General features: G+C 43.1%; 1 protein-coding gene across 5 annotated transcripts in view; it reads right to left on the bottom strand.

Moving 5' to 3' along the window:
* The window catches only part of Ntm (neurotrimin), a 977,299-nt gene that overhangs the window by 394,090 nt on the left and 555,900 nt on the right, over nucleotides 1–27,309 (bottom strand). The window lies entirely within an intron of this gene.

Here is a 27,309-nt window from a genome sequence, read left to right as displayed (position 1 = left end):
CTGATTGTGAGTTCCAGCAATTTATTTTAAAGTGATATCAGTTACTGCCTTCCTTCACCCATTTCCTTCCTTGGTTCTACAGAAGATATGGCTTGTATCTAGGGTTGAGATTCCGCTGTCATGTTTGCCGAAAATTCTGCAAGGAAGAAGACCAAAAAAAAGAGGCAGTTTTAATTACACTATGTTATTGTATGGTGATTAGGGCCACAGAGCATCTATCTGGCCCAGGAATAAATGAGAACCTTGCGGAGGGGAATGAAGGAAACAGACAAGGGAGTCTTTCTCCTTATCTCTGCTCCCCGGCTTTCTCCCAACACACCCTCTTTTCTCCCCTTTTGTCTGTGGCCATCACATGTGCGAGCAAGCATAGGAGCTTCTCCATCACAAAATAATTCCTCTAGGGAACACTGGGCAATGGCCTGGACACAAAGTGGTTCTTATGATATACTTATGATTAGTAAACACAAGAAGTTAACCTCAGTCTTATAGGTGAAGTAGAAAGTAGGAGGCTCCCTGAATGGGTTTTATGTAGGGAAATAGGTGACTGTATTATCTAAAGCAGTGTCCATGTCTGATTCAAAGTAGTAGCAGGGCGAGGAATTATAAAAGCATATCTTAGGATAGAAAGAGTTCGCTATATGCATACCACAGTGATGATAATACAACAGGGCACTAGCTTTCTGGCATTTGCACGTATTGCTATCACCGACACCCTTGTGTACTGACTTTCTAATTCAGTCACACAATGAAGTGCATCTGTACTTACAGCTCACTGGGTACCATCCACACACGGCTCAAATCTATCCCGTACCTCTCTGGGACCTACATAACCTCTAGAAGTTGCCAGAGCTTCCCCCTTGCTGACTTAAATGCCTCTCATAAGGGCCAGCCATCAGCATTTTGTTATGGCCAAGAAACTTGGACCATTTGACTTAAAACACCCTGGCCACTCCCACAGACATAATGGCACGAGACCCAATCTGTCTCCTAGACAACCCTATGGTCCACCCAACTCCACCTTCAGTGCTCTCTTCTCTTTCAACCCAGAAGCATCTTCTCTGATGCTGCAGAACTTTCTTCCAGCTTCTACTCTGCCTTCACTTGCAGTTCAAGTGTTACTTCCTATTACTGAAACTTTCACTATCCCTCTCCAGCTGTGGCCTCACCCAGTGCTTCATTAAATCTGACATATCTGGATATAGTTCTCCGCAGGCTCCCCCTCGCCTTTCACGTGACTACACTGTAAGTCTCAGGAACATATGTCTCTCTTACTCGTTCTGGAATCATGGCACATCACATAGCTAATGAATGTTCCAACAAATGGATGAATCACTCTAAGGCAGGCAGCACTGAATACTTTCTGCGGGTTATTTTATTTAATCTTCAAACCATCTCTGCAAGGTAGTTGCTATTAATTACTATTCTTATTTTACTAATGAGGCTAAGTAAATTTCCCAATGGGTTACACAGTCCATTCTCTTAATGACATTTCTTCCCTGTTCTCTGTATATTTACACTATGTTCTATGTCCATGGAATGCTCTTCTTCCACTCTCTCTTAGTACTACACAAAGTTCATTCATCAAAGGAAATATCCAAGCTTCTTCTTGGCTGGCTTTTTTTGGGAGGAGTGTTATTTTGATCTTTTCTAGTTTCTTAAAAAATGACAATTTCATATGTACTCACAGGGTATAAATGGAAAAGACCAATGTGGTCATTAAGAGCATAGATGGGCCAGTAAGATGACTTAGTGGGCAAAGACACTTGCACCCAAGCCTGACAACTTGAATTTGACCCCTGGAAGCTAAAACAAAAAGAAACAAAAAGAAAAGACCAACTCCCGCAAATTTTTTTCCATCCTCTGCACTGGAACATACACACAACTGCACACACGCATGCACACATGCACACACACACACATGCACACACACATGCAATCAGTCAATCTATCAAGCAATGAACACAGTGGGCTGTTTTTTTAATAAAGGACATACACATATCACAGACTTGGTCTATCTACCCTCAAATCCCCATTCAGTCATGTACTCATAAGTATATGAGATAAAATATACAAAGCAATATGCCCCTCTCCCAAACAGGAGTTCAGTAAATGTCCACTAGAGTTGTCATCAGACTGCATAGGTGCCCAGGCTTGCTTTTACTTCCCTGAGTATAGCACATATATGAGCGCAGACCAAACACTCCGCCCATGGGTCCTAGACATCAAGACAGATTCTTTCTCTTCCTGTCTTGGTGCTTAGGTATAGATTAGGAAACCAAGGGAAGGAGTCTTCGGAAAGGGGACCTTGTAGCTCCCACTCAGTAAAATGTAAAACTATGATAGAATTAAAATAATGGTAGAATTAACCCCAGAGCCATATGGCCCCTTCTTGGGAGAAACCCAAAGCCTGTGGGTGCAACTAGAGGCTGCAGAATCAAGCAAGCACCTCCGTCTGTAAAATAAAACTGTAAACTCTGTGCCTTTGGCTAGACACAGACCAAGTCTAATTCTGAAACAGCTCATCCACTGCGGGAAGCTGATAGGTGAGCGAAGGGGAACGCCCTGCTGAGAGCTGAAGGTGATGCAAAGCACTGCCCTTTGTTTCTTACATCGGCGAAAGGGCAGGCACGGAAAGGAGGTGGGTTGCTTCTTGGCCAAGTGTTCCAGGCTGAGTGGAATGGATGTACAGTCCGTGGGTGCACAGGGTGGGATGCATGGACATGGACCCTCCTTCAGGTCTCCAAAGTTCTCTGTCAGTTCTTGGCCCAGGAATTAACTGGCGGTGCTGGCGCACTCGCAGGAGCAATGCAGTGGCACTGCCAGTTTTCAGGGACAAAGGGAATGTTTACAGCAGGCACACTGACAGCTGTCCGAGTGCCACATTTATTTACCAAATGTTAGTTAAATTACTGACAGTTGGCGCGGTGGAGGAAAAGCCGAGAGAAAAGCTGACACTTCTTGATCTAGTGGTGTTCAGCTCCCAGCCCTGGCTCGGCTTCTCGTCTATTTATTAATTCCATTGTTTGCCTGTTAGTTTATCTGTGGATAACTTCCGACTTATTCACTGGCCCTCGCTTTCAAGAGACTTCAGGTGTCCCATGCAGCTTTACCACTCTGTGGAATTTGGTTTCAAATTCCTGGAGCTGTAAGTTGCCCTAAGGCTGACTCTTCTGATTGAGAACTCCAAGCAGGAAGTGCAGAGGAGCCTTTGGAGACTCTGGAGAGTGTACTGGAAGCAGGGAGCACATATCCAGCCAGGCCTTGCACCATCCGTGACCACAGAGACACCATGATGTGAATAATCTCACAGACAGATGGAAGTGTCTCTGGATGCCTCTGCTCTCTGTCAGAGACAAGATTTCCACACGAGAGCTGAACTAAGTACTTCTAGTTTTCATTCTTTCTGACAGAAGCAATTAAGATAGAGGAAGAAGAACTTGGGTGATAAATGAGGATCAACGTCGTTGCTCTACAAGTTTTAGACACCACAACATATTTTGAGTACAGCTTGTTATATTGCCTTTCCTCAAATGTTGCAAAAGGAAAAAAAAAAGCATTGGTTGCCATAAACTGCTGTCTTTAAATTTTTTCCCATCTCTCATCTTATGTCAAAATAATTTCTGGGTTTTGTTGAAATTTAAAATGGACTGATACGTAAAGAGTATTCACGCTTTCTCTAGGCTTCCTGCTCCTCCTCGGCCCTCCTCCCGCATAGCTGTGTCATTTACTGAATTACAAACTTGATCATTCCCACTGAAAGGTAAACTCAATGGGACAGGAGTTTTAGTGTGCTGTTACTGTCTGTCCATTGTCTTACAGAGCCTAGAAGAGTGCCCAGCCTGTGCTCAATAAGTATGGAATGGTAGCAACATAGCCACCTGGATCTGAACCTTCTCAGTTCTGTTGGTTCTAATAAGTTGAGGGTGTTCTAGACTCACCATGGAATAGACAGAGGCATCTCCACAGAGCAGGGACCATCCCAGAGGCCTGTAGCTTCAAGGCCTTCTCTCCCTCTAGGAACATACCTAAAGTTTTACTGGGGCCTTCATAGGCTGGCCCAGGTCATTCCTACAGGTTCAGACCTTTGTCTGCCATCACCATCTTCAAACTTCCAGTGCCTCTTGGGTATCTCTCCAATACAACCCCCATGTAACCTTTGGAATAAACTGGCTATTTTGAGTCTCTTTTTGAGATCCCACTTCTTCTGTTCCCTCTGCCAGACAGGAAAGGGATAGCTGAGGGTAGGAGTGGAGGTGTATTTGTCTATGGGCCTCTGAAAGCACTTGTCACCCTGCCTCTACATGGAAGCAAATGTCTGTCAGAAAGCCCAGTGACTGACAGCAGTGATGTGAGTCCTGAAAGTCATCAATCTATACAGTTGCATAGCACCATCCTTATCTGATTACAAAAACTAAGCACATATGGAAAACACTTGAAGAGACACAGGCACAACCCCTGTAAACCCACTACCCAGAAATTTGGTTTGTTCCTGTATGCTAATACAAAATCCTTTCTGCTTTGTTAAAGTTTCTGCTAGCATCTACAAGGGCAGACATGCTCACATATTCTGAACATTAAACTACTTCTGATCAATGCGGTGTAGACCAGTTAATTTTCTGAAGTGATTTAGAGAAATTGCCACCTTCGTTCATGTATTTACATAAATTTTTTCTAATAAAAGAAAAACAGACACTACTGATAATATGATGTTTATGCACCACAAAATTACTTATCTAGTATGACTCTAAAAAGGAGGAAAATAATTAGAAAACTCAAAGCATTGGTCAGTTATTCACAGGAGAGTGAAGTTGTAAATAAGTTGGAATTCAGAGTCCAGAGGAATATAAGTTCTATTTCCTAGGCCAGGCAGAGGGAATAGGGTGGATTTGTTACATTTTTATATGCAGATATGGTATACACATGATATGGAACATGAAAATATGAGGTATTTTATATGATATATGAAACTATTTCATAATAAAGAAAAGCAATATGCATTTGGCTTGTAGGGCACATAAAACATGCGCTTCTCCTATGAGCATTTCATCATGCCCTAGAGCTTGTGAGGAGACAGGCCCAATGAGAGGTACAAAGAGGAAAAGAAGAACCAGTCCCAGGACCACAAGCAATTTGTATCCTTCCTTACTTCCACCTAAATGGACCAGGATCTCAGCATCAAATATGACCTCAGCATCATTCAGGACCTCAGTAATACCTATTCTACTCATTCTTACTTTCTACTATGAAGTAAATTTATGCAAAAAGAAAAGGATTTGGATTGTAGCTTAGTGATAGAGCATCTTCCTAGAATTGTGAGGTCCTGGTTCAATCACTAGCACCACAAATGCATACATAATACATACATGCATCACACATGTATACATTCATACATGTATGCTTACACGCAAAAATTATAAAGTATTAATAACAAAGTTCCCAATGTATTTAGATGGGGAATATATGTTCATATCATCTTTAAAATAGGGTTCACTTAGTTATCAACAGCTTAGTGAAATTATTGAGTAGAGATAACAAAATCATTGGTATCTACTGACTATTTAGAAACTTAGTATCAACCAAGGCAACTACATGAAAGCCAAGTGGCCATATTCCTTACCTCGAGCACTTACTATATATTTATGAGAAAAGAATTCAAAGCCTTCGTTTTTTGCTGCCTGGAGAAACGCAACACATCCCTGGCATCCTGCTGGGTACCATTCTACCACAATACTTTCATCCTGGTTTATGCTAACTTTGTTCTAATTGCCAGCTCACACATCTACCTCTGACTTACCCTTCCCACCCTCTAGTAACCACTTTTCCACTCACTACTGCTCTGAAGTTAACTTGCTTAGATTCCACAAATGAGCGAGATCAAGCAGGGTTTGTGTTTCTGGGTCTTACTTCATTTAACGTGCAATCCGTCAGTTTCAGTCATGTCTTGCAAAGGACAGGGTTTAATTATTTGGGGGAACTGAAGAGTATCCCATTTATTGCACGGATAACATTTTTCTTATCTATTATCTGCTATTGAACATCTAAGCTGACTCAGAAATCTTAATCATTTGTAAGCAGAAGTGCAATGTACGTAGTGGTACTAGCATCTTTTGGCATCCTGGGTTTCCTTCCAGTGGGACTATTAGCTACACCAGACAGGAGCTCTCCTTTAGTGTTGTGAGCCCTCCAGAGTGCTTTCCATAAACTCTGCACTAATTCACTTCCCACAACAACACACATTGTTCTTTTCTCCACTTCCTCGCTCACACAGGTGTTCTACCTTTTTTACAGTAGTCGTTCTAACTATTCTTATGTGCTTATGACACTATATATACTTACATCAGGACTTGACACTGTTGACACTGTATCTCTTAAATATGTAAAACTATCATGTACATAATAAGCAAGGGTTTCGTATTTGTGATAAAGATGACAAAGGGGTTTTAAATTAAACAACCAAAAAAGACGAGCATCTTACAGTCTCTTTGCTGAGGCATTTACTGAACACTATTTCTTCTGACCATTTCATCCACTTTAGCTACCAGAAGACCATGAGCAATGGAGGCCTCCGATCATAAATGACAATAAAGCCTAGGGAACCATCTAGTGCTTGTTCATCTCAGGAACTAAAGGACTGGTACTTCTGTGACACCTCATGAGCCATCAAGGACATCTTCAGAATGCCTCAGTTGGAAATAACTTCCGACTTTGTGAGTCAGTGTAAACCTCACAACAGAGAGAGGCTCTCCAGAGGCGTCCCTCCTATAGCACAGGAAGGGTTAGTCAGGGATTTGATACAGGTCATTGTGAGACCCAAGAGAAGTTCCCTAGCAGGCTGTTTCTGGCGTAGAGGCACAAAGAACTTTTAAGAGAATGTAAAATTTTAACAACGGCTAGATAAAAAATAATAATTAACTACTAGAAAGTGGAAAGCTCTCATAGTAGAACAGTATTCCAAATTATCAGACAGTTCCCATGGCTTCCCTAATACAGTGTAAGGTCCAAAGTGTTCCCATGACCACACACTCTGGGTCGAGCTCTGCCCTCAACTCTCCTATCTGTTCAAGTCCTAGAGTTCCCACCTCAACACTTTCATGTCTATTGTTGCCTCTCACTAGAGCACTCCCTCCCAATAGATGAAGAGGCTCAGCCCAGCACATATGGCATCTCCCTTAAAGGTTCTACTTCAGGAAGACTCCCCAACCTGCTTTTCCCTTTTCCTCTGTAGCACACCCAGTTAGTTGTACTGGCTTTAGGCTGTCACTGCTCCTTGGCTCTCTGTCTTCTTGAGTCTCGAGGTCTGGGATGGCATTTGCTGCTCAGATATAGTTTCTTAAATAAATAATTGAATTGATATAAGCACAAAGCATGGGGAAGTGAAAAAAATAAGAGACACGCAGCACCTGATGGGATGTTTAATGAAAGATGAAATTCAAAATGTTCCCAGTAGTTTCACAGTACTGGGCTCTCACGGGGAGAAAGAAAGGACTGGAGAGAAGGTTGTGGAATTCACACGGGCTAAGCAAGCCCCAGAGGAGGCCATGTTTAAGCACTGGAAGACTATGTCAGCACTGAGACAAAACCCAGGTGAAATACCTCAGATGTTTCTATCTAGAAATTCTCTAAACACAAATGGGAGAATCTCTCTTCCCTCATCTTCAATCCTTGCTAAAATATTTAACTTCTGGGTTTTTTAATTTGTCTGGTTTGTTAGTTTCGGGGGTTTAGTCGTTTTCTCTGTTCGTAGCATATAATGAAACATCTAGTACTTAATAAGTGCCAGGTATAATCCTTAGAAGTTTATATGTTAACTTACATGATTATTATAAATGATGATGATTATTAGATGAGATGACCCATGTAAATTATTTATCACATAATGATAGGTTCTCATTAGATGCTGCAGCAGCTGATTTTGTTTGGTTGCTGTTGTTGCTGTCATTCTTCTCACAGCAATCCTACCAGGAGAGGGCTAAGGCACCACAGTCCCACCTCTTCTTGGAGCATCTATCCCCTGGCCCGCGACGGGTGCCCGACACATTTGATAATATACTGAGCCTTACACACACCATGGTTTCCTATGTGTGCATATAGATAGTAAGGATTTGCCGATAATTTAGGTGTAAGATTTTAATAATCTAATAGCAAAACATATTGGTAATAGCAATATACCATAATAAAAAGTTATGTGAATGAATGCAGCCTCTTTCTCCCTCAAAATATATTTGACTATATTCATTGCTGTTTTCTAAAACAATACTTAAAAGATTCTAGTACATCATGGCGTCGCTTTAGCCTATCCAAATTGTCAGCACCACCAACTTGTCCTGAAGTCTGCTATCAAGTAAAACAGGGATACTTCCGCCCAAACATACGGTGCCTCAACAGTCCACCTGATAATTCAGACTGCAACTAACAGGCATGCATACTGTGGGTGAATGGGACAGGGACAGTTCACATCCTGGATGCAGTGAAGAGGCCAAGGGACGATTCCATCACCCTCTCCCAAAGCCTGCAAGTCAAAGTTGATAACTACTATGGATCCGGATTTCCCATTTAATACTTGCAAGTGTGGTAGCTTGTGGATCACTGAGACTGCTGATGAGGAAAGACTATTGCATTACCTAGTACAGTTTCCCAGATAAGAATATAAAGCCTTGGAAGGATTAGTCTAATCGTCTCACCCCTCAATTTAATCCCAACTTAAACTTGTCCCAACATCACAGTCCATGTTCACTATGGAATACATCCTTAGTGACCAGGTATTATAAGAGTTAGCTTCCTCCATCTGAATAAATATGTGTGTATTGTAACTAACTAAGCTGGTGACAGGATAGGTACCCTGCCACTTGAAGCTTGGCGGCTGTGAAAGGGTCTCTGATGCACCTGAACTCCTGTGATTTCGTGTCTCTGCTACAGTGTCAGGAAGCCTGGTCCCTGCCTTCCATCGCTGCTTAAAGGAAGAGTGTGAATCACAGTGACAATACCAAAGCACAACAAGCAAGAGGATCAGACCACCATGACACCTTGTGGGGAAGAAGAGAGATCTGTATCTGGCGACTCTGAGCAACTGATTTTTTAGTCAACCCAGCCTCCTTGTGTGGGTCTTGGAGCCCAGCACCTACTATAGTTGTATGTTAATTTTGACTAGTGAATGGGCTACCTTTCAATACTAATAATAACCCCAGGGACATGGGAATGTTATTCTTAATGCTTAATAACGTTGCTGCAAATGCTCTAAGGGAGCAATGTTCGATTTTCAGATGTAAATAGAGATGATCCAATGAGAAGAGGGCACACACAAAAACAAAAACAAAACCCACTTTCTCACCATCCACGGTTTGTAGGCTTGAGTACTGAGTAAATAGAAAATATATAGCAAATAATTCTTCTGAACAGCTCAAGAGGTCTAATCCACATCTAATTTCTATGAGTCCATTAATGCCAAAAGGTTCACCTGCTTAAGCACACAGGTGCATCTACACACAGTCGTAAAATGCCAGCGTGGTTTGCAACGTCATGGAGACGGCAACAGGTAGTCTCAAATAGAATACTATGCAGAGCATAAATGCTTATAAGGTTTATATATAATATCAGAAAAAGCACACGAGAAATCCGTGAATGATGCCATTTCAGTAGACCACACTAACTAGACCCTCATGACTACCGATGGCAAGGGAAGTCCTCAGACACAGCCTAACACAAAACAATACCATCAAATACCATGATGGCCAGGACCATATCCATATCGTCAGGGTGGCTATTGACACAGAAAGTAAAAGTGACACAGGGCTGGGGCTGTCTGTTTCTGTGGGTTTGTTATTTATTGCTCATTTCCTAAAACTCAGGCCCTCATTTCCATGCCCCTGAATTTCCATGTGGTAATTGCTCTGACATGTACGCAAGACCTCCAAGCCCTTCTTTTTAAAAACAAATGTATTTTAATTGATATATAACAATATACAAACTATATTTGCTAGTGAGAAACCATGCAATAATTCAATATGTGACTAGATTATGTAGTTTTAAATCAGGATTAGCATGTCTATATCCTTGTCTATATTCTTTTTTATAGTGAAAACATTTAAAATTCTTATTTATTTATTAAAAATTTTCACCTCCTCCCCTTTTCCCTCCCTCTCCCCACCTCCCCCTCCTTCTCCAGTCTTAAGAGCAGTCAGGGTTCCCTACCCTGTGGGAAGTCCAAGGTCTTCCCCCCTCCATCCAGGTCTATAAAGGTGAGCATCCATACAAACCAGGCTCCCACAAAGCCAGTCCATGCAGTAGAATCAAAACTCAGTATCATTGCCCTTGGGTTCTCAGTCATCCCTCATTGCCAGCCACATTCAGAGAGTTTGGTTTGATCACATGCTCCATCACTCCCAGCCCAGCTGGCCTTGGAGAGCTTCCATTAGATCAGTCCCACCGTCTCAGTGGGTGAACGCACCCCTCGTGGTCCTGACTTCCTTGCTCATGTTCTCCCTCCTTCTGCTCCTCATTTGGACCTTGGGAGCTAAGTCCAGTGCTCCAGTGTGGGTCTTTGTCTCTATCTCCATCCATTGCCAGTGAAGGTTCATATTCCTCTTTTTGGGTCTGGGTTACCTCACTCAGTAAAGCATTTTCTATTTCCATCAGTGTGGCGGTTTCTCAGGAAACTGGGAGTCAACCTACCTCAGGACCCAGCAATTCTACTCTTGGGAATATACCCAAGAGATGCCCTATCATATTACAAAAGCATCTGTTCAACTATGTTCATAACAGCACTATTTGTAATAGGCAGAACCTGGAAACAACCTAGGTGCCCCTCAAAAGAAGAATAGTTAAAGATGGTGTGGAACATATACACATTGGAGTTTTACTCAGCGGTAAAAAACAATGACATCCTGAATTTTGCATGCAAATGGATGGAAATAGAACATTTTAAATTCTTTCCTTTAAAATTCTCCTACCTTGCAGTAGCACAGGCCAGCCTTGGACTCACTCTGCTGTCCGGGTAGGCAGGCAACATGTGATCCTCCTGGTTCAGCCTCCTGAGTAGCTAGGGTTCCAAGCAAATGCTACCAACCCCAGACTGGATCTTCTGGTTCCTGTCTAATTGCTTTCTCTTCCTTCTTCAGTTTATAACTTTTGCCGCCTATTAGCTGCTCTCCTTTGATAAGGAGACCACCTCAGCTTCTGAGTCACTCAATCTAGCTCCTCCACAGACTTTCAGGGCTCTCACCATGAAAGTATATTTCTCCCCGGCTTGCAAGTCTGTTATACACCCGAAGTGATGCTTTATTTCCGGTCAGTTCTTTACCCCACATGATGTATTTGTTTACTTGCTTACTGACCCTGATACATCGAGTTGTACAGGCTCAGGATACATATGAGTTGCTCATGGTCATGACAGGGAGGCTACCCTTTTGCCGGGTACTCAAGTGAGTGATTTTGTCAACCTGTAGGAAGGACACCTGTTCCAAATTTTCTGCGCCTAATGTTCACTTGGAAAAGACGTATGTTTCCAGTGCACACAGCAGCAGTCCTGATCTCTCTCACCACAAAGACTTTCTCTGATCCAAGAGACAGCCACGTAGGGGGTAAAATCGGAACCACAGAGGACAGAGCCGCTGGTGGAGGCAGCCTGATGCGTTCTCCAGGATCACGTCAATCCTGCAGATACTGAGCTGCAGTTTCCAAAGTTCCTCCTCTCTTTGAGACTCTCCCAACATGACCTGGCCGTGTGTCCTCCCATCCTGACTCCGCCTTAAGCCTTCACACCATGACCTTGCCTTATGTCTCCCAACATGTCCTTGCCTTACAGCCTCACACCATGACTTTGCCTTGTGTCCTCCCAGCATGACCTCACCTTATGTTTCCCAACATGACCTCATCTTATGCCCTCCCCTCGACCACATTTCCTTTCTCCTCTACACAGATCCCCATGTGAGTAACCCAAACCCAGCAACAAGATTCTCTTCCACAGTCTGACTCCTGACAGTGATTTTGTCTCCTTTATCATCAATATTTTAAAGACCAGGCCTACAAACCATCCATCAGTCTCTTCGAGGACTGTCAGTGAAAACACCAAGAGCTAGAATATTCCGTCAGTGTAAAGGGTTACACTAAATAAGAAGCTCCAGCCACTAATGAGCCATTTGTCATCTGAGAGGCATTTTCACTAATTGCAGCATCTCAGTTATAGCCATCATGGATATGTGGTAATTTGCTTCAAGGTAAAACTTTTCTTTGTCACTGGTTTTCACAGGCTTGCGGAGAAAAGGAGACATTTTACTTGGTACAGAGATATAAAGTCGAGGAATTGAAAATCAAACATTGGAGGCTTCAGTTTGAAAAGGCCATGGGTCTGGCTTTCCGACATGTTTAAAAAAAAATCACCGAAAGGCTTGCTGAAGAAAATTAATAAGTTCATAATCTTGAAAGAAAATACACATATATATCTATGCCATTAAAATGAAAAGTATGGATTGCACATTAACAGGTGAGTTTTGATTTAGATAAAGATAGTTAAGCCAACAAATAATCTCGATAGCTCAGATTCAAACAGAAGCCCCTTGTTCCCTGTGTAGCAATCTGGTGAGGGTCTGGGTCAGCTGGTAGGGTAGGGCTTGGACCCTCTTTGTACAGTTGTTCAGGGACCTCTCTGATGGAGCATCTGCCACAGAGGATGCAGTTTCCAAGGTAATTTTGGGGCATCAGCAGCCAAATGGAATCAGGAGAAAGAGCACAATGTATTTCACAGGGAGAGTCTGACAACCAACGCACGCATAGCTGTTGCTTACATTCTTTTGGGTAGAACTGTCACATGATCAACCTAAGAAAGACCTGGAAATACAGTCATGGACTGTGTCAATGGACAAGAATAAACAATTTATATTTTCGACACTAGAAGTCTTTTTTTTTCCCCCACTGCTTTGCTTTAAAAGCAATGAACCAAGCAGGACGGGGCATGCCCGCCTTGCTATTCCAGCAGGGAGCTGGAGTCTAGGAGAGCTGATTTTCTTAGTAGCCTCTCATAGTGAGTTGTGACAGAGCCAAGGTCCATGCAAAACCCAGGTCTCCTTGGCCCTGGGCCACCAGCCAGTCTCAAAGCGATGAATTTTGCATAGATTTTCCAGAAGCAATTGCACCGCTAAGATGACGTATAATTATAGAATGCCGTAGCGTCGATCCTGCCTGTCCTCTGTGCCCTCGGCCTTCTGAAGAGGGATGGCATGCAAGCAACTGTGTCAGCTGGTCCAGAGACAGTTGGTACTGGGCACACCCTCAGCCGTACCAATAGTATCGGCCCTATATGGTGTGCCATGTATTGCTTTGAGCATTTCACACTGTGTTGATGGCTTAGTGCTCCTTTTCCCTTAAATGATGCTAAACTGAGTCATAGCTCAGTGAGTCTGTGTCCCAGAGATCATAGACCTTGGTGGCTGAGCCAGGACTTGAACCTGGGAAAAGTTTTGTGTCTAGCCCCTACAATATCCTCTGCAGCCCCAAAGGAGCACTTTCTTAAGAAAGTAGGCTTACCAGACAGGTGGTGCAGGTCTTTAATTCCAGCATTCAGAAGGCAGATGGAGGAGGATCTCTGAGTTCAAAGCCAACCTGGTCTACAGAGTGAGTTACAGGACAGCCAGGAGTACACGGAGACACCCTGTCTTGGGGGTGAGGAGGTAGGTTTAAACTAAAATAATGGGCACTGAATATTTGTTAAATCCCTGGCTCACGGTTTGCCTTCCTTCTACTGCCTCTTCCTTGTCTTCCTTCCATGTTCGTAGGCCTCAGGCTAGAAAATAATCCTTATTTCCTAGTGTTTATTAGATTTTCTATAAAACGCCTTGTAAATGTGGGTATTTAAAGGCCCTTTACATTCCACACACCCTGGCTTTATGAGGTGTGACACACTGCCCACTGCCCAGGAAATTTCTTCCTTAACATCACATTCCACCCGCTGACCTAGAAGCAAATCCAACAGTAGCACCCACCCTTATTAGAACAGTTTAGTAACACCTGAGCCCAAGCCAGTACAGACTTCCTCTTCCTAGCAAAAGATAAACAAAATCTCCACTGTTAATAGCCTACTATTATTCCTAATAAATGTTTCATTCACTCTACGAATATCTTTTAATATATTGCGTGTCCCAGCAGTAATTCAGTCACTATGAATGAGAGCAATAAACTCAGTGGCCTGGTGGATCTTACATTTTAGGGGAAGAGACAATAAATAAGTAACAGATAAATAAATAACAGGCCTTTCTAAGTATGAAGGCCATGAAGAAAATTATAGTTAGGGAAGGAAACAGAAAGAGGGAGGAAGAGCTATTTCAAACAGCGTGGCCTGGAGGTACCATGGGCAAGGGCACATGACTTCGGCGAGGGCTGTCTGTGGCCACACATTTCCACGGCAGGTCCCAGCAGAGAGGGTAGACTTGGTGGATCTCAGAACAAGAGAAGCTCAGGGTGCTTCTGCCCTGGGGAGGCAGCAGTGATGGGCTTGGGGTAATTAGAATGCTCACAACCCGAGAGTTTGCCTTTCATTCTGAAGGTAACTGGACCAAAGCAGAGTTTGGAACACAGTCATGGAACAAAATTTTTGCCCTTAAATGATAAGCAGGACTTCTAACTGCAAAAGGACTCTGTTTTTAATGTTTTTATTCATTTTATGTACCAACCACAGTTCCTCTCCTCTTCTCCCCATTGCCCTCCCCCTCCCATCCACTCCTCAGAGGGGGTAAGACCGCCTATGGGGAGTCAGTTAAGCCAAACATATCAAGTTGAGGCAGGACCAAGCCCTTCCCCCTGTATCAAGGCTGAGCATGGTATCCCACCATAGGGAATGAGCTCCAAAGAGCCAGTTCATACAACAGAGATAAATCTTGGTCCCACTGCCAGGGGCCCCACAAAAAGACCAATCCACACAACTGTCACCCACATGCAGAGGGCTTAGTTCAGTCACATGCAGGTTCCCCAGCTGTCAGTCTAGAAGAGTCCATGAGCTGCTACTAGTTTGGGTCAGCTGTCTCTGTGGGTTTCCTCATCATGATCTTGACCCCCCCCACCTTGCTCATATAATCCCTCTTCTATCTCTCTTCTACTGGACTCAAGGAGATGGGCCCTAGTGCTTGGCTGTGAATCTCTGCATCTGCTTCCATCAGTTACTGAATGACGGTCCTAAGATGACAATCAGGGTAGTCACCAGTGTGATTCGTAATAGCCAGAACCTGAAAGCAACTCAGATGCCCCTCAACCAAAGAACAGATAAAAAAAAAAAATGTAGTATATTTATACAATGGAGTACTATTCGGAAGAAAAACCAAGAACAACAACAATAAAAAAAAAATCAAAAACCAATGACTTCTTTAAATTAAATTTGCAGGCAAATGGATGGAACTAGAATAAAAAATCATCCTGAATGAGGTAACCTAGACCCAGAACAACAAACATGGTATCTACTCACTCATAGACAGCAAGGGAAAGGAATCTTTTTTTTTTTTTTTTTGATTTTTGAGACAGGGTTTCTCTGTAGTTTTGGAGCCTGTCCTCCTGGAACTAGCTCTTGTAGACCAGGCTGGCCTCGAACTCACAGAGATCCGCCTGCCTCTGCCTCCCAAGTGCTGGGATTAAAGGCGTGCGCCACCACCGCCCGGCCTAAGGGAAAGGAATCTTTAAGAACACAAGCAGATAGGAGCTGGAGAGATGACTCAGTGGATCAGATCACTGGCTGCTCTTCCAAAAGACCCAGGTTGGGTTTGCAACACCCACATGGCAGCTCACAACTGTAACTCCAGTTCCAGAGAACCCAATGACCTCTTCTGACTTCCTCTGACACTGCAGGTATGTGGTGCACATACACGCACACATGCAAAACACCCATGTACATAAAATAAAAACAGACAAATCTTTTTCTATAAAGAGGAGTAGAAATAAAAATCAGAGACAATGTTGTCAAATAGTTCAGGAGAGAGGATGTTGACTTTGACCTGGGGGTTCATTCAGATGGTGAAATGAGGTCTCATTCAGGAAATCACGCAAGAGTGAGATGAACTGAGTTTGCAAACTCCAAATACTAAGCACAGCATAAGACAGGAAGACAAATAAAATCGCTGCTGGGTTTCTGGCCTGAACACCTGGATGACAAATGAGCAGTTAGTGTTGACAGTTTCCAGGACAGGGACTGACAGAGAAGCAGCCAGTTAGGGAAAGGCGGGGCTGAGTCAAGGAGGGGCTGGCCAAGAGCGTGAAAGAGGCACACAATCTGAATATCATTTGAAAGGGACTCTGCTGGTTCAGAGAGGGACAGTGCAGTTCAGAGGGAAGGGTGTGGTCAGGACAGAGAGCCAGAAGACAAGTGGTCAATAATGCCATCTTGTATCTGTTTGTCCCCCAAGTTTTGAGGACGATGTGAAAGAAACAAACAGAGGCCACAGTAAGCATCAAAAAAAGGACATCAATTCACCTTTCAGATCTCATGGTAAGTAAGACATGGGAGGAAAGCTAGTCAGCATTGATTGAGATGGCCTGAGGGGTGGAAATATTCCAAAATAGTTCGTTTTCACCCAAAGGACAGGGAAATGGTGATAATATTCAAGAAAAATACTGAGTGTGAGAGATTTTTCTGGTGGCAGAACACAAAACTCACAAAGTAAAGAGGTTTGTGGGATTAGAAATAGGCATGTAACAGTCTTCAAGTTTCAGGTATAGAAGAGTACCATGGTAAGAATCTGAAGGTGGCAGGTGATGGCTTATGGTTGAGAGTGTTTATCATAATAAAATCAAAAGTAGAAATGAGTTCATTCTGGCAGACTTCTAAGAGAGAGGGAACCCACTCTAATGGTTTTCAACCTCCTCAGTCTCCCTTGCTATTGCAACAGGAGGGGCTGGCACTATTCTCCGGAAGAGGCAGTGATACCCACTGCTGTGAATGCCTTCAACAACTGTTCTGTGGACCACTATGGTTCATGTCATGGTTGAAGACATCATGGTCCAAGCAGGCCTTTCTGTAGTTTTTTATATGTGACTGTTATTACTTATCAAAAGCCTTTCGTTACAATGCTGTAGGGCTGTGATAACAGGGAAGCAAAACAAATGGTTCCAATCAATAAGAACTATAGTCTTACACTTCTGCTGCCTGGAAGCCTGAGACCCTGGGAGCAACAAGGCTACATTGCTTGGAAACTCACATGCAAGGTTCTACCTGGTCTGTTACCATCCTTGACTGATAACTCTGCAGCATTACTTGTCTTCCAAGCACATCACCCCAACATTTGTCTTCTCTATTATATAACATTTCACCCATGTGTCCTCTATATATCTGTGTTTACACTGCATGAATGAACTGGCCATATTGGTTCAGGGGACCACTTGACTGTAGTATAACTTCATTTCAGTTCAGTAAAGATTAAGCATCCCTTAATCTAAAAGTTCAAAGAACCCTCAAATCTCACTCCATAAGAACCAACATAATAGAAGTAGAAATCTCCATACCGTGAACACAGTGTCATCCACAAAATTATTTAAGATACTATACAAAGTCATCCCCAGGCTATGTACACAGGACATATATGAAACATAAAAAAATAATGTGAACAGGATGATGAAGCCTCATCCCCAAGACATCTGATCATACGATTGCAAAAGGTTGTTGTGGGACAATGGTTTTACCCTGTAAAGATTTGTTTCTTGTACTTGTTTAATAAATGCTGATTGGCCAGTAGTTAAGCAGGAAGTATAGGTGGGGCAACGAGAACAGGAGACTTCTGGGAAGATGAAAGTTCAGTCTGCAGTGGTCAGCCAGATGCAGAGGAAACAAGACGAGAATGCCTTACTGATAAAGTTACCAAGCCACATGGCTAAAACAGACAAGAATTATGCTTTAAGTTATAAGATATAAGAGTTAATAAGGAGTCTGAGCTAATAGCCCAAACAGTTTATAATTAATGTAGACTTCTGTGTATTTCTTTGGGATGACTGCAGGACTGGTTGGGACAGAAACCTCTGTCAACAAAAATTAAAAAAGAAACACACATTATTAAAAATTCAAATCTTAGATGTAAGTCTTAGGCGCCTTGGATAAAGAACATTCAACTCTACCTCCAAATAAGATCATATATAAGGTATGAGAAACAGTTGTTTGTTTGTTTGTTTTGGTGATGAGATGGGCACAATTCTCTGTACAGCCCCATAGAACTCCTCTCTATGGTGACCACACACAAAAACAGCAGCATTCAATTAAAAATAATTCACATACATTTCCTCTCTTACTTGTAAATTCTGGTGAGCTACAATTGCTTTAGATTGAGCTCTCCTGATGGGTAAATTTGTGAAACGATGATTTTTCTGGGTGTGAGAGCACTTTTTCCTCTCATCCATTACATTACAGTCTGTCTAAAATCCAGAGAAGATAAGAAATTGCTTTCATACAAATACATCTTCCTTTGCCTCCATGGGGCCAACAAAGCATTGTCTGAAGGTTGATTTCAGTTTTATGATTTTCTATCAGTCTGTTGGTTGATGCTGTTTTCATTAAAAATTCTATTATTTTTTAAAAATCCATCATCAGGTTCTAAGATTAATTCATATGTTCATTTTACAAGACAAAGCTCACCCCAAAAGCTTTTTAAGCAAAATATTTCACTCTGAGAAGACAGAAAATTGGCCAAACACTCCAAAACAAATCCAAACAACTCAGCCATGTGAATGCGTGATTTTTGACAAACAGATCATAAAAGATGGAAGCTGTAATACATAATAGCGCTTATGTTCAAGTTAATTTACACATTCTGCACTGGCTTTGGAAGAAAGGGCTTTCTTGATCCCATCAGTGAATACCAAGATAATCTATAAATTTTAGAAGTGTCCCAGATTTTCCTCCACTCTAAAGAAGATGACCAAAGGCAGGTTTCTATCTCGATTTAAACCATGCAAGTTCTGGCCCTGCCTTCCAATGACAAGGAGACATCAAAGGCAGGCAAAAGAACCTGGTGCACTATTGAAGATGGGCATACCCAAAGAGCCCCTGTTGCATGGAAACCCATCCCATCTTACTGCCCTACTACATCATATCATCACAGAGACCAACCCTCCAAAGACAGAGGTCCTCCTAGCCCAAATCTGTCTGTGAATTTCTAATAACTTACTTTATGAAATATTCTAGACAGCTTTGTTGGGTGGAAGATTTATCTTCAGAGCCATGAACTGTCACAACTTGCTGTGCAACAATCTTGTTAGGAAAAAAATGAAGGAATTCCTTTCTTCTCACTTCCTTTCAAAAATAAAATGTCTCAAGAAATGACTGGAACATAAGAAGATTCACAGATCAAAGCAAAGGTGTTGAAGAAAAGCATACACACACACACACACACACACACACACAAAATACATATGATTATGGGGAGACAAAACGGGATTTATCTTTTTATAACCCTTTAGAAATGAACACAGTAAATCTATGAAAGTATTGTGACATGAATATTAGACTTACAACAGTTAATAGTGAGAATAAGAAAACATGTATGGATGTTACATACACCTATATGTACATAAACATGAGTTTATATACATATATATCCACATACATATGAAAAGATAGTTATGCATTAAATTTTGTACATCATGGAGGTCCTCTTTTCCCTCTCTACCTGTTGGCCATCAGTCCAAGAGAGCAAAAGGGCAGAAGTGGCAACAGAAATCTTTTTAAGGATCCCATGAGTATGAATGGAGATAACCCTCTGGAAGACTGCTTTTGGTGAAACAACTCAACTTTATTCCAGAGTATAATGATATATAGGATTGGAGAACCTGGACACAAGCCCCAATTTGTATTAAATGGCATGATCCCATCACAAGGCCTAGTATGTGGCAGGAGGGTCCTCTATCAGAGCTCCTAGCACAAGCCTACTTAGCAGAGATCTGGGTGGTCAAGCTGGAGATGAATCAGGCATCTGTCTAAAGACCGTTTTCAGATAAGGTCAGTGCTCCAGGGACATTATCCAGCTACAGGCAGGTTGAGGCAGGAAGTTCTGCTGGGGAGGGAGGAATCCCATTTCGGCAAGCTACGGAGATAAGCTGCCAGGTCATGGAAGGCTCCGACCTCTGCCAGTCAGGAAAAATCTTCCAGCAGTGCAATACTTTGTTTTCACCTAACACGACACCATGGAGTGTATAGCAACTGTTCTCTCCAAACAAAAAACACACTGCAAAGATGCCTGTCCCAGCATTGCTTGGGTTCCTGCCTTCAAGTTCAGTTTCCTTCCAGTGGATCGCCTTGTCCCCTAGCACACACCTGATGGAGTCTAAGTTTGTTGGTACTCTGTGTCAAAGACCTGTCTCCACCAGCTGTCATTCAATTAAACTTCTCTTTTATCTCCTCTCGTTGCTCACACAGAAAATCTGAAAATGCATCCTAAATCCAATAAACTTTTCATGTCATAAAAATACTGCTTGTAGACCATCCACATGGGTTTCTGCATGCACACAGATAAATATGGTATTGATGGCATTGTCTACTATTTTTACTGGTCATCGATGGAAATTCGCCAACTTTCCTGTTTTGGGGGAAGTCTTCAGCCCTAAAGAATAGCTGTGCATCAACATTAATTAGTTTTGTACTTTTTCAGTACTCCAGAAGAGATGTGAATGGTCCTGTTCTGCATATAAAAGAAAGAAAGGAAGGAGGGAGGGAGGAAAGGAAGGAATGAAGAAAGAAAGAAATAGAAAGAAAGGAAGAAAGGAAGGGAGGGAGGGAGGGAAGGAGAGAGAGAGAGAGAGAGAGAGAGAGAGAGAGAGGAAGGAAGGAAGGAAGGAAGGAAAGAAGGAAGGAAGGAATGAAGAAGGAAAGAAAGAAAGGAAGGAAGGAAGGAAGGAAGGAAGGAAGGAAGGAAGAAAGAAAGAAAGAAAATAGTAGACTCAGGCCCTTCCTATTGTGCCTCAACCACCCAACATTCAGTTGCACTGGCTTGTGGCATCCTTATAGAAATGTGTCTACCTGGAACTGTTTGGTGTTCCATTTTGGGAAAACACTCAGATGTATTTGAGGAATTGTAACCTCTCTGTGAAAAGCCCAAGACTGCTGGCTGATATCTGAAGTGAAAGGATTAATGATAGGACCTGAAATAAGGTTTCCCTTGAACAAAACAAGTCAGCTCCATGATTTCTAGAAGGATTCTGCTAGGGCAAAAGGGGTCTCTCTGTGCATTCACGCTACAAACCACATAAATCCCTCACACTCCCACAACCCACGGCCAAAGTTCATCAAGAAAGGAGTTGCGTGTTACACAAGAAATAGCAAACAAGTTCACTAGGTCCTTGGTAGCAGAGGGCCTTGGGAAAGAGAGAAAGAGGGATAAATTGAGACCAGCTCAGGTCCCACTGCCTACTATCTGATCCTGTGATCTGGGATAAAGCTTCACTTTGGCTTCTCCGTCTGTGAAATCAGAATAACCACTATATCTCCTTTATGATTCCACACAAAGTTTAAGAGACAGGAAAGAGGTCTGTCCCATACAGAGTCAGAACCGCAGAGTAATCACACAGGCTTTGGTCAAAAAAAAAAAAAAAGCAGAGTTAGGAGATAACCAAGAATGCAGCGATAAATGTCAGATGCACACCTAGTGGGTCTGCAGAACAGTTTGGTATTTAGTGGGAAAATCCACCTTCCTTTAGGCACACACAGCCTGGTGAGACCACAGCCAGGGCCTGGGGTTAGTGCTGGATGTCAACTTTTCTCACCTTGGAGCAAGACTGACTGTCATTGCCCTTGTTTCACTGTGTGACTGACCCTCATGGTCTCTGTCATCCTTTCAAACCTCAAAACATTGTGCGCCCTAACAGAGGAAAGAATAACTATATCTGTAGCTCACCACTGTTGGAGGGAAGCCATACTGGAAAACTGGGCTGCCCCTCTCCATGCAGTTTTGGGTTCCAGGAAGAACTGGCTGTCTCCCACCCCTTCTGTCCCATAGTTGGTTGAGTTTTCATGTTCCCCATTTTGGTTTCTGGCTCCTCTATGGGCTGACATAATCTAGGAACCTCCCTGCACAGGCCCAGCTGCCCATGTTCTACATGGAGCCACAGACCACAGGATGACTTCCTGACCGGCTTCTAAGGGGAGCACAGTCAGCAACCTTGAGAGAAGACAGGGAAGTAAGCCCAATGCATGCTTTCTGGAAGGCATTGCCATTCGGAAGGAGTGAAACCATCATCAGGGATCAATAGTTCCACCATGAGACAACTACCACCAGGGGACTCTAAATATAGAAGACTGGAAGGGAGATACTTTTTTGTTCCCCTCCTCATTGTAAGTAGATTCCTTTCTCTGAGGAACACCTGACACATCATCAAGAACATTTCTTCAAAGATCGGGAGGCTGGGTAGTAAAGTGACCAGCCAGAGCAGGAGGCGCACATCATGGCACAGCGATCAAAGAAAGAACAAACTCCCAACACAGCCCATCTGTGGAGAGCTCAGCAAGACACCAGCTCACTAAATTACATGCATTTGGAATCAGCACACAGAACCTCATCAGGAATTACCCCACACCACATGACCATGACAACTATGATGCTGCACCAAGGACATCCCGGGGCAAGGACAATACAAGATGCTAAGGTAAAGAGAGACAGTCAAGGTGAAAAGGGAGCCATTTAGACACACATTTCTTTACTCATCCATGCAGCTCATGTATTGGTCACTTCCTGTAAAAAAGACTCTGGTGGTTGAATGTACTGAACAAGCCAGAGAGTGCACACTTACTCCACAGAACTCCCTGTCCAGAGGGTGCACACTTATCCCACAAAACTCCTTGTCCAGAGAGTGCACACTTGTCCCACGGAACTCCCGGTCCAGAGGGTACATACTTATTCCACCGAACTCCCTGTCCAGAGGGTGCATACTTATTCCACAGAACTCCCTGTCCAGAGGGTGCACACTTGTTCCATGGAACTCCCTGTCCAGACGATGCACACTTGTTCCACAGAACTCCCTGTCCAGAGGGTGTACACTTATTCCACAAAATTCGCTGTCCAGAGGGTGCACGCTTATTCCACGGAACTCACTGTCCACAAGTAATCAAACCAATGGGATGATTTCAGATGAAGATGAGAGCTCAAAAGACAGCGCCCACTGTGAGAAGCTGATATTAAGACTGGTATAAATGGTAGGAGGACTAAATTGACTTGGGTGTCAGCAAAGGCCTGAGTGGGGGGTGTGGGGGATCTCATCAGTACTTGGGCTCAAACCGAAAAGAACTATGAGTGGAGCCATCTGGATAGTGTGGTTCCTAGCAGGTACAGCCAAAAGTAAGCTCCATGAGCCAAGTCATGTGCTTAGCATTGGGATAAAAACCCAAAGAAAGTATGGTTCTCCCTTCCAGGGCCCTCAGAGTATCTGTGGGCACTAACAGAAATCCATAAGGAACTCAATTTCCTAACTTGAGAGGGAAATTCTCTAAATCTACTGCAGTCTTCTGTGTTACTTATTGGAGCTGCCAAATCAAATCTCAGCCTTAATATGATACATTAAATAAGACTTTTTATTTTTAACTGGTCCAAGAAAACTGGCATGGTTCAGTTATCCAAGTCTAGACACAGATAGAGTAGAGATTCAGCCTCTGACTTGATCTATACCCAGGAAATAATTCACTTTTGTAGTGTCTGTTTTATTGGTGGAATGTCTGACCCAGGTTTCTCACTGGGCAGAATCACTGAAAGACATTCTGATATTTCGTGAAGGTCTGTACCTGGGCCTCCCCAGCCCAATAACCATCTCAATTTCTGAGATGCTCGGAGTTACCTCTACTTTGTTTGCTTTTCAAGACAAGGTTTCTCTGTATCCCTGGATGTCCTTAAACTCTTTGTAGACCAGGCTGGCCTTGAACTGAGAGATCTGCCTGCCTCTGCCTCCCCAGTGCTGGGATTACAGGCATGTACCACCACTACCTCTACGTTTTAATACTAGTTCTATGTGCTAAGCACTGAAAGCCTCCCTCCACCAGAGGGCGCTCTGCTCAGCTACTCCCCTCTTGCTGCCCCCATGTGTTAACCTTGATTGAGTGTTCACAGGCTGGCTTTAGGGAGTGGACCCTGAGCTTCTGAGAGCCAAGTCCAGGCCTCCATATCTTTCCCTCCACACTTCAACACCCTGCTCTATGAAAGAACCATGCAATCAATTGCTATTGTTTGATCATTAATATGTTATAGAATAAAGTGATAGGGAAATGCTATAAGCAGCGAAGGATAGTTTTGTTTTGTCTTCATTCATCTGTTTTGTAAGCCTCTGTCATCCAGGATGCTCATGACGTTAAAAGGTGTGATCTTTGCTTTCTAAGAATGAGCTCAGCCCACTTGGGAAGGCAATTAAACACGAGAAAAGAGGGAAAAATGGCAGACATGGAACACCACTGAAGGGAGACCCAGAATTCATCGGCCCCTGATAAGTCATGGGAAATCTCGATGGCTCAGGTCTGCTGAAATCACTCAGGACCAACACTCTAGCTCTGTCACTTGCTACTGGTGTAAGTTCAGATAAATGCTGCTCTTTGGGTCTCAACTCCTTGATCTGTAGAGTGGGAGATAATTTAATGAAATTCAGAGAGTAGGGAGGATTAACTGTCACTATGTACGCTTAGTTCACAGAACCATAGAGCGGCTGGTCAACACATGATGAGCTAGTCAACACAGGATAACACTGCTCAACTTAACATCACCATCACCATTACTAGGGCCTCCTACTAGTCTCACTTCAAAACCTCCTACCTATTCCATGTTAATCAAGTAAAATTTTGTTTGGTTTTTATTTTCTGTGAGAGGAGGAGCTACTCTAGGGATCCCATCAGGGATTCATATGATCCAAGTAAGCACTCTATCAATTGAGCCACATCCCAGGCCCAAGTGAGGCGTAATTCTTTATGGCAACGCCTTAGTCTTCCCATCTGTAAAATGTGATAATAATAGCAACTATAAAATAATTATTATTAGGATTCACTTACATTATTAGGAGGTTGAGACATTAGTGTACAGCGCTTTGGTATTCCCTAATACATGGTGACTCCTCAACACACTGGGTCTATGTAGTTGCCCATTCTGAGTCATGTGATCTCACCATCCATAGGAACACCAAGGGAAGGGCAAAAACGGAGGGAGACTGCAAATGCCGGAAATCCTGCACACATTGCCAACACCATTGTTTCCCAATAGCTCCATGGAGATCACTAGAGATAACTAGGAAAAGGAAAATAAACTTTTAAAGTTATTCAAAGTAGGATTTGTTGCTGAAACATTTATTCTTGAGGGACTACAAAAGATCTCAACGATGATACTTGGTGAGAACAAAGCAGAATAAAAGAAACTGGAGCTGAACGTCCTCTGCTGGTCATGAACGGAACTGCAGTCTTGGTGCGAGGAGGATGGGGTGGCCTTGCATGAAAGGGAAGGTGCTTCAGCCTCCCTACTTGTTGACAGGGAAGGAAGGAAACCAGTTTCATCTAGTGCACAGTTTTGAAGAAAAAAAAATATGAAATCACGAACCACTGGATGATGGCAACTCATAAACAGGCAAGGAGCAAATTTAGCAGTTTTTATGGAAACAAAGTAATGCATCCTAGGATCACTATGTGCGACTTTCCAACACAGAACAAGAAAAGGCAGGACATGTGTCTAAGAATTCAGAGCATCCACTCCCAAAAGTGCACCCTCGACAAGGAAGCCCTTCCGTGTTCGAGTGCAGTGCGATCTGAGAAGAGTGAGCAAACACCTGAAGGGCATGGGTGACACACACACACAGCTTGCCTGTTACACCCTGTGCCAGGTCTGACCACAACTCGTGGCCATGACTGATGTCTTGTATCATTCACACCCTGGTTCGTCTAATCCCTAGGTGTTATGGTTCCATCCACTGAGAGGGCCCCCCTCCTGAATGTCACAAAGACATTCAGCTCTGTGTGGCTGACACAGCATAGCAGGGGACTGGATGGACCTTTTATGCAAGGTTGGGTTGTGACCAATCCTGAGGTGTGCATACAGACACAACCTCACCATATCCACATACTGCCATATGGTGTCACACAAGACCACTGTGTGGAAAGTCTATGTGAAAACACAGAATAGCATTGGTGTGTGAAAGAGACAAAGGTGAGGGTGGAAAACAAGAGGAAAGTAGCCAGTCCACAATAATGGGCTGTGAGAAAGAAGCCCCCGACCCTGGCACCTGCTGGATATATCCACTCTCTGAAAAAGCCAGAACCTCCTGAGCCATAGGGCTATTGCCTGGCTGGGATGACATCTTGGGCCACTCTAATCCCCTTGTTTTCCTTAGAATGTGAGAGTCACTGCCAATGCCAATTGTCTACTTAAAGGCAATTCAAATCCCCAGAGCACTCACGACTTTCTTTTCTCTCTTTTTAATGTGTATGAGTAGGGGGATTTATTTGTATCTAAAATAATCCACATAGATAGTATCTCTATTTTGTTCCCGGAAGTCTCCTTCCTGCAGCCAAGGGTTAGTGTCAAAGGAGCCATCTAGAGAATATTAAATTTTCCTGACTATATTGTTTTAGAGGTTTGGGGGGGTTCTGTTGTTGGTGTTGGTTTTTTTTTTCTATTGAAGTAGTCTGAAATCAATGCATAATTACAACTTCCATGAAGTCCCTACATAAAGTAAATACCAAGCCATTTCAGAGAGGGGGCCAACTGGACAGGTTAGTTTAACCTGGAGTATTTCCTCAGGAGTCTATGCGTGGATCACTGAGTAACCAGGAGTTCTTTGGAACCATGACAGTTAGATCTCCCAAGACAAAGGATCTTGGGATATTTGCAGCCTAGCATGGTTCCTTAAATCACACGTGTTTTTGAAAATGCTCGCACAATTCAAGTCTGGGCTGCCAGCACTCCCTCCCCAGCGCTCTCTGTCCTATGGCTTTCAGGACTGCATTCCAATCTCAGGACCCTAATGGGACCATAACATCTGGCGCCAAAGTCAAGGTTAATTTTCCAAGAATCTCCAGGTCAGAGGATGAAAATAATGTAGTGTCGCCTGTGGTCAGGTCAGTGGACCCTTTTTTGAAACTTTATTAATGAGGACACATTAAGTCAAAGTGAGGCAGAAAGGTTTCTTGGTCTCTTAAAAACCCGAGAGATGAAAATCTCCTATCACAACGATCCAGTGCACAGCTTTCCTGTGAGAGGTGTGGTTTCATCGACACTGGAAATGGAGTTAGAGCTTTAATAGCAAGGTAACAAGGGAGACAGTCTTGCCCCACTTAACACAAAATGTAGCCAAGATTCTTCTCCTCCTTCCCGGGTTTTACAATCCTCAACCCCAGCAACCATT

This window comes from Myodes glareolus, chromosome 4 (genome assembly GCF_982192425.1).
Source record: "Myodes glareolus chromosome 4, mMyoGla1.1, whole genome shotgun sequence".
In the NCBI taxonomy this organism is placed as follows: Eukaryota; Metazoa; Chordata; class Mammalia; order Rodentia; family Cricetidae; genus Myodes; species Myodes glareolus.
This window is presented reverse-complemented; position numbering and strand designations above follow the sequence as displayed.